The sequence below is a fragment of the Nicotiana tomentosiformis genome, chromosome 2 (genome assembly GCF_000390325.3).
Source record: "Nicotiana tomentosiformis chromosome 2, ASM39032v3, whole genome shotgun sequence".
Lineage (NCBI taxonomy): Eukaryota > Viridiplantae > Streptophyta > Magnoliopsida > Solanales > Solanaceae > Nicotiana > Nicotiana tomentosiformis.
In genome coordinates this window covers 52006852-52021266 of record NC_090813.1, presented here as the reverse complement: position 1 = coordinate 52021266, position 14415 = coordinate 52006852, and the positions used below count along the sequence as shown (strand labels likewise).

Sequence of the window (14415 nt, the reverse complement as noted above, 5' to 3'; positions counted from 1 at the left end):
CCCATTTGGACCTGGCTTTGTCACATTTAACCCTCAACGGGCCAATCTCTAGGCTAAGGGTTACCATTTCTTGCTCGTTTTGCTGCAAACGAGTCTCCAATATAACGGCCTCAACAGCTTTGGCCTCCAATTCTGAAAAGCGAGCGGTAGTTTGCTCCCGCTCGGCAAAACGTTGATCCTGTGCAGAGGTAAGTTCTTCCTTTTCCCGAATCAACCTTTGGAGGTGCTCAGAAGCAAGAAAGTTAGCCTACAAAGCAAGAAAGGCAAACTCAGGATATTTTCAGGCAAAAGCAAAAGAAATAATAAAGAAGTAAAGAATGTACTGCTGGAGCGTTGTGCATGGCGTTATTCAACAAGCACTCCCCCGAGAGAGCCTGTATCTTTTCCCAATCTTTCTGGCTTCAAATAGTAGAAGTTCCACCGGCCGGGATAGGAAATTGCATCCGTTGGAGACCGAGAGAGTAATGCTCCTCCTCAATTGCAGATCTTCTGTGGGAGGAGCATAGTTTTGCCCCAAATTCCAATGAACTGGGGACTGGGGGAGAAGGACGCCCTCTTCTCGAGATGATGCGGCTGGTGAAGATGATGCAGCAGTTGCGAGTGGAAGAGTTGATGAAGGTGGAGATGATGTAGTAGTTGCTGGTGTTGATGAAGATGGAGATAAGCTGATGGTGTTGAACGGTGAGAAGCAGCTGTGAAAAATGCAGTGTTGGTTGGTGGTTGCTCATCAACCGAGGACGGAAGGGACCTGGTACTCAGCCCCAAAATATCGGGCGTAGCGACTGGGATCCGGAAGTGGGAGGTGGCATTTTCTACCATTTCATACTCCCCCCAAAGAGCCGACACATCGTCCTCGGCTGGTGCAACTAACTCAACGGATTGAACGGTCTGTTGAGTTGAGGAAGGTCATCGCCTTATATGTAGAGAAGCTCCTTCCTCGCTAGCTTCTCCATCGTCGTCAATCATCACGGTATCGATGGACGGTCTGGGAAAAAGGCTCGTCACCACGACTTCTGGAGACGACTCGGGGGCAGCATTTTTCGCTCTTTTTTTTTTTTCCCGGCCACAGAGGAACGCCTTCTTTTTGGTTGCTTGTTCTCCGGCTGGGGACTACGATAAGAAGCACTTGCACTAGAAGCAGGCCTAGAGATGCTTGTCTGTGAAAAAGCTTTCTGCAACAGCCTCGCCGCATCAGCAGGATAAGCCAAAATGTCCTCCTCGGGGACAACAATTGAGCCTTGGGGTAGACCTATATTCAAAAGAAGGAAGGAGTCAGATAATTTTATCAGAAGAAAAGGTAAAGACATAATGAGTTAAACTACTGTGAATTTTATCCTTCCACCAGTATTTCAGGGACAACTCTTTCCATGAGCGGGTTTCGGGCGTGGTAACGTTCAAATCTTCTTAACCTATTGGTCCAGGCCCTCAACCCTACGGGGAACCCACCAAGCCACTAAGGCGGAAAATAGAAGAAAAGTTAATAATGATAAGGAAAAGATCTTCAACAAGGAAAGAAACATATTATATACTTATGATTACGGTTCCACAATTCCGGGAAAGACGGAGCCGATGCCGAGATGATGTCACTGGTGGCAACTGAAACAAACCATTCCATCCACCCACGATCGTTATCATCATCCAAGCTAGACAACAACGCATGGTGTCCCCGCTTGTTGAAGTTGATCACCCCCACAGAAGATCTTGGGGGAATAAAGGTTCATCACATGAGCTAAAGTTAGCTCCTCTCTCGTTTCTTGGTACAAGCGCCGAAGACAAGCAATCGTCCTCCACACGGAGGGACTCACCTATACCAGACACACTTCATAGCGGAGACAAAACTCTTCAATGATGGAATCAAGCTCTCCACTCAGAAAAAATGTCCCCAAAGTGAAGGGATACATATAGAAGTACGTAAAACCCTTCTTGGGTAAGGTTACCCGCTCCGCCAGGTCGGGAGCGATAATATAATGACCCGACCGGTCTTTTTACTTTCTAGATCCCCGTTCTTCTAATTAAACTCCTTGTATGTGCTTTTACCATTTTATGACATGCGGGGATGGTTGGTTTAGATTTGGAAGGGTTCGGGTTGAAATCGAAACACTTAGTTCCTTAATAGTAGCCTATAATGGTTAAGTTTGACTTGAGTCAATATTTTGGGTAAACAACCTCGGAATAAATATTTGACGGTCCCAATAGATTCGTATGATGATTTTATACTTTTTTCTATGTTCCAATCAGGTTTCGGATGACTCGGGAGCGTTTCAGCGCTGAATATTGAAAGTTGGCGCATTGAAGGTTTTTCAAGTTCTTTAAGGTTGGTTTGGAGTAGACTTTGGTGTTATCGAGGTCCGTTTGGGATTCTGAGCTTGAAAATAGTTTTGTATGCTGATTTATGACTTGCACGCAAAATTTAACGTCATTCTGAGTTGATTTGGTCGGAATCGGACGCGCGGAAGTGTTTTTAGAAGTTTTTGAGTTTCATATCGAATTCTTGCGTTTTGGCGTCCGATTCGTAATTCTAGATGTTATTTTGTTGCTTTGATCACGCGAGTGAGTCCATAATATGTTGTTGGATATGTGAGTGTATTGGGATGGGGCCCCGGGGCCCCCAGATGCGAAACGGATAGGAATCAGACTCGAATTTGGACATTGGGGAAACCGCTGGTGCGTTCGCACCTGCATGGATTTGGCCACAGGTGCGAGCTCGCAAAAGCAAGCCTGTGATCGTAGAAGCGGCCTGAGAGTGGGTGGCCGCTGGTCCGCAGAAGCGAAGAAAGGCCAGCCTGGCTTGGGTTCGTAGGTGCGACCAGCCTTTCCACAGAAGCAGGCTCGCAGAAGTGAGGCGAGCTGACCTTAGCAAGGACCGCACCTGCGAGGAGAATTTTTCTGCAGAAGCAGAGCCGCAGGTGCGAAAATCGTTGGGGCATCGAGGCTTTTAATCCGAGACTTATACCATTTTTCCTCACACTGCATTTGGTCTTGGGAGATTTTGAGAGTACATTTGAGGGGGATTCTCATCAATATCCTAAGGTAAGCAACTCCCACCCATTTTCAAGTTAATTATGCGGACTTTAGGTAGATTAAACATGGAAAAATTGTGAAAACTTGTGGGATTTGTGAAGAACCTAGGGTTTTAATAAAAATGAGATTTAACCACAAAATTGGTTATGGAATTAAGTGAAAATTATATATTTGAGTTCATGAGGCTATGGCTAATATTTATCTTCGAACATTTCCGGAATCCGAGTACGTGGGCTAGGGGCGAATTTTAAGAATCTTCCAATTTGGGTTAGGTTATGACTCTAGAAGCTAAATTATGAACTTTTGAATATATATTGACTAAATTATATAACATTTGACTAGTTTTGGATTTGACCACAAAATTGGTAATGAAATTAAGTAAAAATTATATATTTAAGTTCGTGAGGCTATGGGTAATATTTATCTTTAAAATTTTTCGGAATCCGAGCACGTGGGCCAGGGGCGAATTTTAAGAATCTTCCAATTTGGGTTGAGTTATGACTCTAGAAGCTAAATTATGAACTTTTGAGTATATATTAACTAAATTATATATCATTTGACTAGTTTCGGATAGTACGACATCGACTTGGGGCTTTGTGAGCGGATTAGTGGACCGGAAGTGAGCTTGAAAATGAGGTAAGTCTCTTGCCTAACCTTGTAAGAGGGAAGTCATCCCCTTAGGTGTATCTTTGTTGTGTATTACTTATGTGGGGAGCTACGTATGCACGAGGTGATGAGAGTCCGTGCATAGCTATATTGCATGATATGCCCGAGTAGACTTAGAACCACATCATGCTTTTAATTGTACTGTTGTGTTTATCATGCGTATTACCCATCTAGAATAGAGTTGAGACTAGGGATTTAAAGTTGCAATTATCGACTTAGCCTTCTTAGTTCGGAAAATTGAGGAATACTTAATAGCTATGAAATATCCATGTCTTCTCGTCTCGCAAATACTTCCGAGAGCGAGGTAAACTTCTCTACTCTAATGGGATCAGGTCGTTCGCCTCGGTAATATGATAACACCACTCTTATGGTATCGGGCCGTTCTTCTTGGCAATATGATGGTAACACTATTCTTATGGGATCGGGCCGTTCGCCTCGGTGGTATTGAGTACCACTATTCTTATGGGATTGGGCCGTTAGCCTCAGCAACTTCGTGCTTATTAATCGAAATGAGTTCCAGTTTGGATATAATTGAGTTAGGGTCTTCACGGCCAGCTATGAGATATTGGTGATGTGTTACGGAATCATGTTGTATTTATTGTAGTTGCTTTTATTTGTCTCATTGATACCTATTGTATGTTCACCATGTCTACTTTATGCACTTTTATTATTATTACTGACCTCTAGTAAGTGTCGAGTCGATCCATCATCACTACTTTTTTGAGGTTTGTCTAGATACTTACTGGATACGCTTGTTCTCCGTACTCACTTTACACTTCTGCACTGATGTGCAGGTACTGAGACAAGGTCCACCGGTGGTCATGCGGGCGCGTAAGTGATCATCTACGGAGACTTAGTAGTGAGCCGCTTGCCTTGCTACGATCCGCAACAGCGTAGTCTCCTTCCACCTTATTTACTATTCATGTCTATTACTTTTGGACAGTAGTATTTGTAGTCTTGTGTATTCTCTAGATTGCTCATGTACTTGTGACGCCAGATTTTGGGAATTTGTAGCATTTATGTACTGCTATACTCGTTATTTCTATCATCGCAGAGTATGTACTTATTATGTTGGCATTTTGTTCTAAAGAGACTTGTCATAGTTGCATGAAAGCCAGTTAAATTGTTCTCTAAAAAGAAGGAATTTTCATATTAAAATATGTTTAAAAGGGGTAAATAATTATTAGTTTTATTTGTGGGCTTGCCTAACGGCGACGTTAGGTGCAGTCTCGGCCTATTACGGATTTGGGTCGTGACAGATAATGTCTAGGTCCTGGCAACGACAATCTTCCTTCACAACAGTAATGCTGGAAGGACGGATGGAAGAAGGATACCTGCTAACGACCATGTACGAGGGCTAACAGAAGGAAATTTCTCTTCGAAGTCTTTTGTTGTAACAAGACTTCTAGGGATGATGGTGCCCACTGTTGGAGGAGCAGTGTCCTCCGCTTTGTTCTTGTTCTTTGAGGAACTGGTATTCTTTGAAAAAGAAGCCATTATATGTTATGGAAGAAGGAAAGGCTTTTTTTGTTTGAAGAGAGTTAAAGAAAGGTTGAAGAACAGGATACAAGTTGAATAAAGAGAGTTATAGAGAGTTTGAAGAGTTATGGAGTATGAATGAAGGAGAGATTTATGCGTATAAGTAAAAGTTTAGGCGGCTAAATTTGTGGTCATGGTTACCTCGATAACCGGAAAAATTTATGTTGAATCGTGGGATGACGTGTGTTTGGGGCATTAAATGCGGAGAGACGTGCGGCTAATCAACCGTCAGAAGCTTTTTAGGAGGAATCATAGTAATTCCCGCCAAAAAGAGTGTTTCTAGCAACTTCCGATAACACAAAGTTATGTCATCGGAAAGCAGGGGGACTATTTGTATAGGGTAAAATATATTATGCTACGTGGCTGTTTAAGAGAGGGACACGTGGAACCTAAGGCAGGGGATAGTTAAAACCAAAGGCAATTGTCTCGTTTGTCACCGGAAAGAATGACACTCGTAAAGATGCAATAAATACCCTTCGTTCGATAGCATTTAATGGAGAATATTTTACAGCATTTAATGCACTGCCCGTTACAGAGAATTTGTGATTTATACTCACCGTTACACCTTCTTCAATGGCCATTATAATTGACAATAAAGAAGGGCATGATCCTAGGACCTTGTTCCCTAGGTGCAACTATAAATAGTGAGCTCTGGTATCATTGTAATGGACACGATTTTTCTGACAATCTTACGCTATAATCGATAAAAAGCATTATACAATTTTATCTTCTTGTTCCTTGATTTCATCATTGTTGTGCCCGGAAGCTCTGCTCCCGGAATTACTGTTTCTGCGATTTTATCTTCACTTCAAGGCTAAGTATTGCGTATTTCTTCAATTATTTTATTATTTCAGGATCGAATTAATTCACTTGTCTAGAAACTACGTATAAATTCACATGTACCATTTTACGGGTAAATAATTTCATCTTATATTTATCTCAATAAGTATTATTCCAACCAAAATCTTATTCCATTCTTAAAGTATTTTTTTGGGATTAGTTCTTCTCATAGTTATAGTGTAGCATATCTGGAATTCTCTTTCTATATGCCCCCCATCTCTAGCTTCGAATGTATGAGGTGTTTGAATCAGAAAACATTGGCTGAAATGAATTTGGAGAATAGGGATGGTGATGGGAAAATTAGTATTATTGATTGTCAATGTGGGATTAAGGAAATCCAGGAATGTCTCTACTAGTATAATGCTTCCAGTTATATTTTCCTCTAAGATGATAGTCTGATGACAATTCTATTAAAGATGTGTTATTAGTTCTTATTGCAAACTTCTATATTTTCATGCTTCATAATATTGTGAAAAAAAGACTCAAGCACGTCCATATCAAAAAAAGATTCAAACACGCTCTTTGTAGATCAGGATGTTTAGCTTTCACTCTATAGTTTCATGTTTATTTGGTAGGACTGTGATGTCATTCTAACTTGGTCATAGTGCCTTTCATTCATCACTTCTATCCTCTGGTATTTCTTTGACTTAGCATCTGACTTTGTGTCTCTTTTGGTGGTTGAAGAACTTCAGCACTTGAGGAATAGTCTTCCAGATTCTGTTGAGGTACAATGCATTAAAGAGCCACATTCTAACCTGGAAAACTGCATAGCATGCAATGATCATGTTGCTCTTATACATCGTGATCTTGACAAGGTATTTATTTGCTTCTTTTCTTATAGAATGGAATGATATTATGTGATCTCTGAAAGTTCATTTCCCTCCCTATATATTCCGGATATTGAGCAATGTTTTGAGTGGCACATTAGGTAACTATTGTGATGTTTTGCGTTGTCAATGATTGTCTACACATTTGGCCAATTTTCTATTTTATATAGAAAACACAAGCGGTCTGTTAAAATTAAAGCAGTCTGATATGATAATTCTAATATTTTATTTGTTTATTGTGGATATGAATATGTAAATAACGAAAGGTTGGTTTCTTTATCCGTAATTGAAAAAATAAATATCGATTGGATCCATTGATATACTTTTTTTCTTTCATCTGCTTAGACGAAGGCCGTGAATAAACTTATAGGAATAACTGGATTCACTTAGTTACAAGCCAGAAATGTGGCATTAGTGTGTTAGGATGTGTGTGACTAGAGAAAGGATATCTGAAATTGTAGTCCTAGTCCTAGGGGATTTCTAGGTTATAAAAAAATCATAGTTCTAGGCCTTTATGTAGAATGTTCCAGTATGTATTACTTAAGCGTCTTCCGTCTAATATTATGTAATCTAACACTATGTTTAGCTCCAAGGAAGGCGATATGTTGATTGACTTCTACTAGGGCAAGCGTTTATTCATCTCCTCGTGTTAGCCCTTGGCGCTTCTCTTTTACTACCACATCTGCTGTACTCTATGCTGTTTAAACATATTCTATCATTACCATATACTCACGTCGAGCTTTTGAATTTTCACGACCAGAATATAGATTCAACTGTAGCCTGAGTTTGTCAAGATTCAGCAATAGTCATTTTTTTCCTTTGGGATAACTTAGATTCAAGAGTAGGTTAGATCCTGAAAGTTACCTAATATCATTTAATAGACTGACCAGCTTACTTATCATGTTCTTGTGTCATCCTTATGTTCAGTGGCGAAGCCACATGGTCACAAGGGTGGTCAACTAACCACCCTTCGTCAAAAAATTGCACTGTATATATAGGTAAAATATTACATTTTAGAGGTATATATAATACATATTGAACACCCTTTGTCAGAAATTTTTTTTACTTCTTTCAAATTTGAATACCCTTAGAAAAATTCTTAGCTTCGCCAATACTATGTTAGCTTTTTCTATTTACCAGGACACTGAATAGATGATTGCTGATGTTCTTGGTGTTGAAGTTTTTCGGCAAACTATAGCTGGGAATATTCTTGTTGGCAGCTATTGTTCTTTCTCCAACAGGGGGGTGAAAACATTCAAAAATATCGAAATCGTAGAGATGATGGTTAGGGTTTGAGAGGAAGAAGATAGAGAGAGAAATGAGAGAACCGACTTTTGTTCTCTGTAAGAAAATGAATTGAAAAATCAGAAATGTTATTACAGTGTATTACCCTATACAATGGACTAATTTGTACATTAAATAAGAGGCTCAAGTTGGCCCAAGTTATACTTTATGTTTGGGCCCAGATGCTAAGTAATCCTTGATCTCAACACCCCTCCTCAAGTTGAAGGGGGCGAACACCTTCAACTTGCTTAAGTGCTGCTGGTGAAGAGGACCAGGCAAAGGTTTAGTCAGAATATCAGCAGGCTGCTTGGCAGTGGAAATGTGGGATAGGGAAATCAATCCCTCTAAGAGCTTTGTCCGAATGAAATGGCAATCCACCTCTATGTGCTTAGTACGCTCATGAAAAATTGGATTCTTGGCAATGTGGATGGTTGCCTGGCTGTCACAAAACACAGAAACAGGAAGAGAAGCAGGCACACAAATATCAGTAAGTAAGCGAGTTAACCATGTTAATTCAGCGACCACTTTGCTCAATGCACGATACTCTGCCTCAACAAAGGACAGAGAAACAATTGGTTATTTCTTAGACTTCCACCCAATCAAACTATCACCCAAAAAAATGCAGAAACCAGTCACGGATTTTCTAGTATCTACACAGGCAGCCCAGTCACTGTCAGAGTAAGCAGTCAAAGAAAAATCAGAAACTGAGGAATAGAACAAGCCAAGGTCAACAGTCCCCTTTAGGTATCTTAAGACATGTAGAGTAATTGTCATGTGAGGCACACGAGAAGATTGATTAAATTGACTAAGGTGTTGCACTAAAAAACATAAATCCGGTCTGATGTGAGTAAGAAATAGCAATTTACCAATTAAACTTCTGAAATCTGCTGGATTAGGAAGTAAATCTCCAGAACCTGCTTGCAATTTGATATTCAAATCCAATGGACAGACTACAGGACTAACATCTAAGCAATCATAATCTTTGAGTAAGTTAAAGATAAACTTTCTCTGATTTAAGAGTACACCACCAGGAAAGTAGCCAATTTCAATCCCCAAAAAATAGTGCAAAAGTCCTAGGTCCTTAATCTTAAATTCAGCATCCAAAAACAGTTTAAGAGTAGCAATTTTAGGTAAGTCATCCCCAGTGAGGATTATGTCATCCACATACACAGCTAATATCACCAAATTACCAGGCATATCTTTAACAAATAAGGAGTAATCATTAATGGAGTGAGTATACCCTCTTGTGCATAGAGCTTGGGACAACTTGGTATACCATTGTCTAGAAGCTTGGCGTAGTCCATAGAGAGATTTCTGTAGCTTACAAGCTAAAGGGGCAGAAGTGGAACCAGATACACTAGAAACTGAAAGACCAAGAAGAATTTTCATGTAGACTTCTTCATCAAGGTCACCATGAAGAAAGACATTGTTGACATCTAATTGGAATAAAGACCATTGTTTCTTGACAGCAACAGCTATTAAACATTTGACAGTAGACATTTTAACCACATGAGAGAAAGTCTCATTGAAATCTATCCCTTCCACCTGAGTATCTCCCCTAACAACCAGTCTAGCCTTGTATCTTTCAAAACTTCCATCAGCCCTATACTTTACTTTATAGACCCACTTGCACCCAATTGATTTCTTCCCTTTGGGTAGCTCAACAATGTCCCAAGTGTGATTGGCCTCTAAGGCCTCAAACTCCTTCCTCATAGCTTCCTGCCAAGCAGGAACGTGTGCAACCTGAGAGTAAGAAGATGGTTCTACTACTGCATGTGGAAGGAATGCAGTTGCACCAGAAAAGGAAGGGGGAAGTTGACAGACATAATCTTTCAAATGAGAAGGAAGAGAATGATTCCTAGTAAATTTTCTAACCACTGGATTAGTAGGTAAAACTGGGGAAGAAAAGGGTAATACAGAAGAAATGGAATCAAGGACAGGCTGTTGGTGGTCAAGAACAAGAGACAAAGGAGATGAATGAGAAAACAAGGATTCAGATGAAGCAGAATCAAGGGAAGAAGAATCAGCAGGTAGAGAAGGTGGAGAGGAAGCAGCAGGGGAAAATGGGCTACTAGGTGAAGAGGAAACATTGGTGAAGGCAGGTAAATGGAAAGGAGAGTCATCACAATACACCTGAGGTTTAACAGGTGAAGAAGGTGGAGTAGATGTGGAGAAAGGGAAGATGTTCTCATGAAATACCACATCTCTAGAAAAGAAACATTGTTTATTCTGCATGTTATAGAGTTTATATCCTTTCTTGGCAAAAGGATATCCAAGGAACACACATGGTGTGGCTCTAGGCTTAAATTTCTCTTTGAGGTATGGGAACAATAGCATAGCATAAACACCCAAAGGTCCTAAGGTGAGAATAATTTGAAGGAAAACCATACAAAAATTCAAAAGGTGATTTGTTATTTAGGAGTTTGGAAGGTAATTTGTTAATGATGTAGGTAGCTGTGAGTAAACAATCTCCCCAAAACCTAATAGGAATTTTGGATTGAAACATCAGTGCCCTAGAGGCCTCAAGTAAGGTTCTATGCTTTCTCTCTACCACCCCATTTTGTTGAGGAGTGTGAGGGCAGCTAGTTTGGTGAATTATGCCATTATCAGAAAAGAATAAAACAGCAGAGTTACTGCCTCCTATTTCAAGGGCATTATCACTTCTGACCTTTTGAACAGTGACATTAAACTGGGTTTGAATCATTGCAATAAATGCCTTTAGTAGAGTAAAAGTATTACTCTTGGACCCCATAAGATGAGTCCAAGTGGACCTTGAATAGTCATCAACAATGGTAAGAAAATATTTAAAGTTGGTGTGAGTAGGGGTGTGGTAGGGTCCCCATGTATCTATGTGAATCAACTGAAAGGGTTTGGTGTTATGTATGGTACTAGCAGGAAAAGAAAGCATAGTTTGCCTAGATAAAGGACAAATATGACAAGGAAAAGATTATTTATCAGAAAGGATATCAGACGATACAAAAATAGTTTTCATTCTCACAAAAGGCACATGTACAAGCCTATTATGCCAAAGCACATCTGATTTATTCATAGCAACTTTATTGCAAAATGAATTATGTACATGTGTAGTATGTGACACAGATGAAACATTTACAGGTGAATGGTCAGAAACACTATTACACAAAGATGGTAAGTTGCAGACTTTGCTATTTGAAAGTTGTACTTCAGGGGGAGGAGGAGTATGATGAAATGTATACTGTTGCACTAGCTTATAAAGCCCATTGTCCAATTTACCAAGTTCCAGAGGCATCTTCAGAGAAGGGCCCTGTAACACACAAGAGTAAGGACCAAATTGGACAATGCAATGCAACTGCTGTATAAGCTTTGACACAGAAATCAGATTATGATGAAAGGAAGGGATGATGAGTACATTATGAAGAGTGATAGAGGGTGTTAGAGCAAAAGAACCAATGCAAGTCACTCTTGCTTTATATCCATTAAGAAGTGAAACAAGTAAAGGTATAGTGAGTGGACTGATATCAAAAAGAAGATCTTTGCTAGCAGTCATATGGTCTATGGCACCAGAGTCCACAATCCACACAGAACCAGAAGAATGTGAAAACATGAAAGAAACAGAAGGACCAACTATATTAGTATGCAACAAGGTACCGGCAAAATTAGCAGAAGCTGTAAGGTTGGATTGAGGACCAGATTGACCAGAATCAGACACATGGGTTTGTTGCAGCAGGGTTATCAGCTGTGAGTATTGCTCCTTTGTGAGACTAGGCACCAAAGAACCATGTTCAGACTGAATTCCACCCATAGGAATAGTAGTCTCATCCACACAGGCATTGGCCACCATCCTTTTGCCTTTAGTGAACTTGAAGTTTTGTGGAAAATCATGGAGTTTGTAACATTTGTCAATAGGATGCCCAGGTTTCTTACAATATTTGCAGAAGAGATTACCCTTTGTCTGATCAAAATTAACCCTCTGATTGTATGACCTTTGAGTAGAAATTGGATGAGCTTGAGATTTGTTAGAGAAATTCATATTGAAGGATGATGACTCTGGATTAAACTGAGATATGGGATTGACTTGTCTTTGCCTCTCATCTTGGAGAAGAATTTTGTATACAGTATCAAGAGATGGTAATGGATTCATCATTAAGAGATTACTTCTTATACTCACATATACTTCATTTAGTCTCATGAGGAATTAGTGTACTTTATCTTCTTCCTCTTCCTTTTGGGCACCAGACTTGGCAGGACAGACACAGGAATTTGAATGTTTCTTACGCATCATTTCTAACTCATCCCATAGCTTCTTAAGTTTGTTAAAGTATGAAGCTATATCCGAGGAACCCTGAGAAGTAAATGCGAGTTCCTTTTTAAGTTCAAAGACTTTGGTTCCATTGACAGCACCATATCTACTTTCTAACTGTCTCCATATACTTTCAACAGCCTAAGAATATTATACAGATTCAGCAATAGTTGGGGTTAAGGAACTGGTTATCCATGATATTACCATATTATTACATATGTTCCATTGTTGTAGTTGTGGAAAATTATCATGTGGTTTAGGACAAGTTCCATCAATGAATGCAATTTTATTTTTTGCAGACAAGGAAACTACCATACTCCTTTTCCAACCTCCATAACCAGTACCAGAGAAAGGGACTGACACCAAGCATGATCCAGAAATATCAGAGGAGTGAAGATGGAGAGGACTAGAAGGGTCAGGAGAGTAAGGAGTAGAACTATCGATTCCCGTCATATTCAATACTCAATACACAACAACAAATCCCTCAGAATCAACACATGCGAGAAAGACCAAAAGTCTAATATGAGAAATAACTTGCAGATTAGAAAAAATTACTTATGAGTAATAGATCGAAATTACCTAACTTCTTCAGCACTGGAGGAAGTTACAGCCTTCACATATCAAAGACACTCAACTTCTGAGGATGAAGCCAAACCAGGTATGAACCACAGAAAACCCTAGTTTGAGAATTCTGGAAAAACTCACCACCAAAGCTTGGAATCAAGGAGACTTCATCAACGATTGAACATCCTCCACTCAATTACAGACTGTTTCCAGAGAAGGATCACAAAAAAAATTAAAAAAAAAATAATTTTTACGAGAAAATCGTCTTACTGACGAGACCGCGAAAAACTCAATCAAATATGGTGAAGGGTAGCACCGGACGAACGAGAATAACAAGATCTTTCACATCCATAGCTCTGATACCATGAAAACATACAAAAATATCGAAATCGTAGAGATGATAGTTAGGGTTTGAGAGGAAGAAGATAAAGAGAGAAATGAGAGAACCGACTTTTGTTCTCTGTAAGAAAATGAATTGAAAAATCAGAAATGCTATTACAGTGTATTACCCTATACAATGGACTAATCTGTACATTAAATAAAAAGCCCAAGTTGGACCAAGTTATACTTTATGTTTGGGCCCAGATGCTAAGTAAACCTTGATCTCACAGGGGGCTTGATAAGTAAATTTTCTTTAATGGAGAGAGAGAAAATTAGGGAAGGGGAAATGAGTTACTGCTTGTTGACAGGTGCGGGCAGCAACAAGACACAAATGTTATTACTAATCTTCTTCCTGATTTTGGTGAAACTCTATTTTGAACAACAGGTCCATCCTCATACATCCGATCAAGAGCTGCGTGAGCTTGCAAATCTTCTTCAGGTTCCTCTGTGCCGAGGAACAAGTGATGTGGTTAGCTGCTGGATTGAGTGTTAATGACGGGACAGCATTTTGTGGCTCAGACACTACAGCAACTGAGTTGGGTATTATTGATCATAGGCGGATCCAAGATTGAAGTTTTATGGTTCAACCTTCAAGATTCTTGACATTAAACCTATCATATTTTTAAAGTTATGAGTTCAAATCTATTATTTATCGGAAAATCATTGGTCGACAGACGACAGTATTCTTTGAGTTCTGTGGTTTATGTTGCATGTTCTTTGGAGTTTTTCTATTCATTATTAAAGTTTGAGCTTCTCCCAGCTCCTCTTAATTTTGCTTGTCCTACGTCACGCACAGATTTTGGTACAGTGGTAAAATGTTAGTACTATAATATTATTTATTTCGAGATTATTATCCCTTAGGACACAACCCAAATGACCCTTTAAAATAATGAGGTAATAATTGGATTAATCATCCATGTGAGTCAATTCGAATTATGTCTAAATAAATAAATAAATTTCAAAATTTGAAATACTCAAGAGAAGGATAAGATTACAAGCAAAACAACAAAAATT

At 39.5% G+C, this 14415-nt stretch overlaps 1 pseudogene; it reads left to right on the top strand.

Moving 5' to 3' along the window:
- The first annotated feature begins 6299 nt into the window (after positions 1-6299).
- On the top strand, positions 6300-13973 carry LOC104113681 (eukaryotic translation initiation factor 6-2-like; annotated as a pseudogene).
- The last annotated feature ends 442 nt before the right edge of the window (positions 13974-14415 follow it).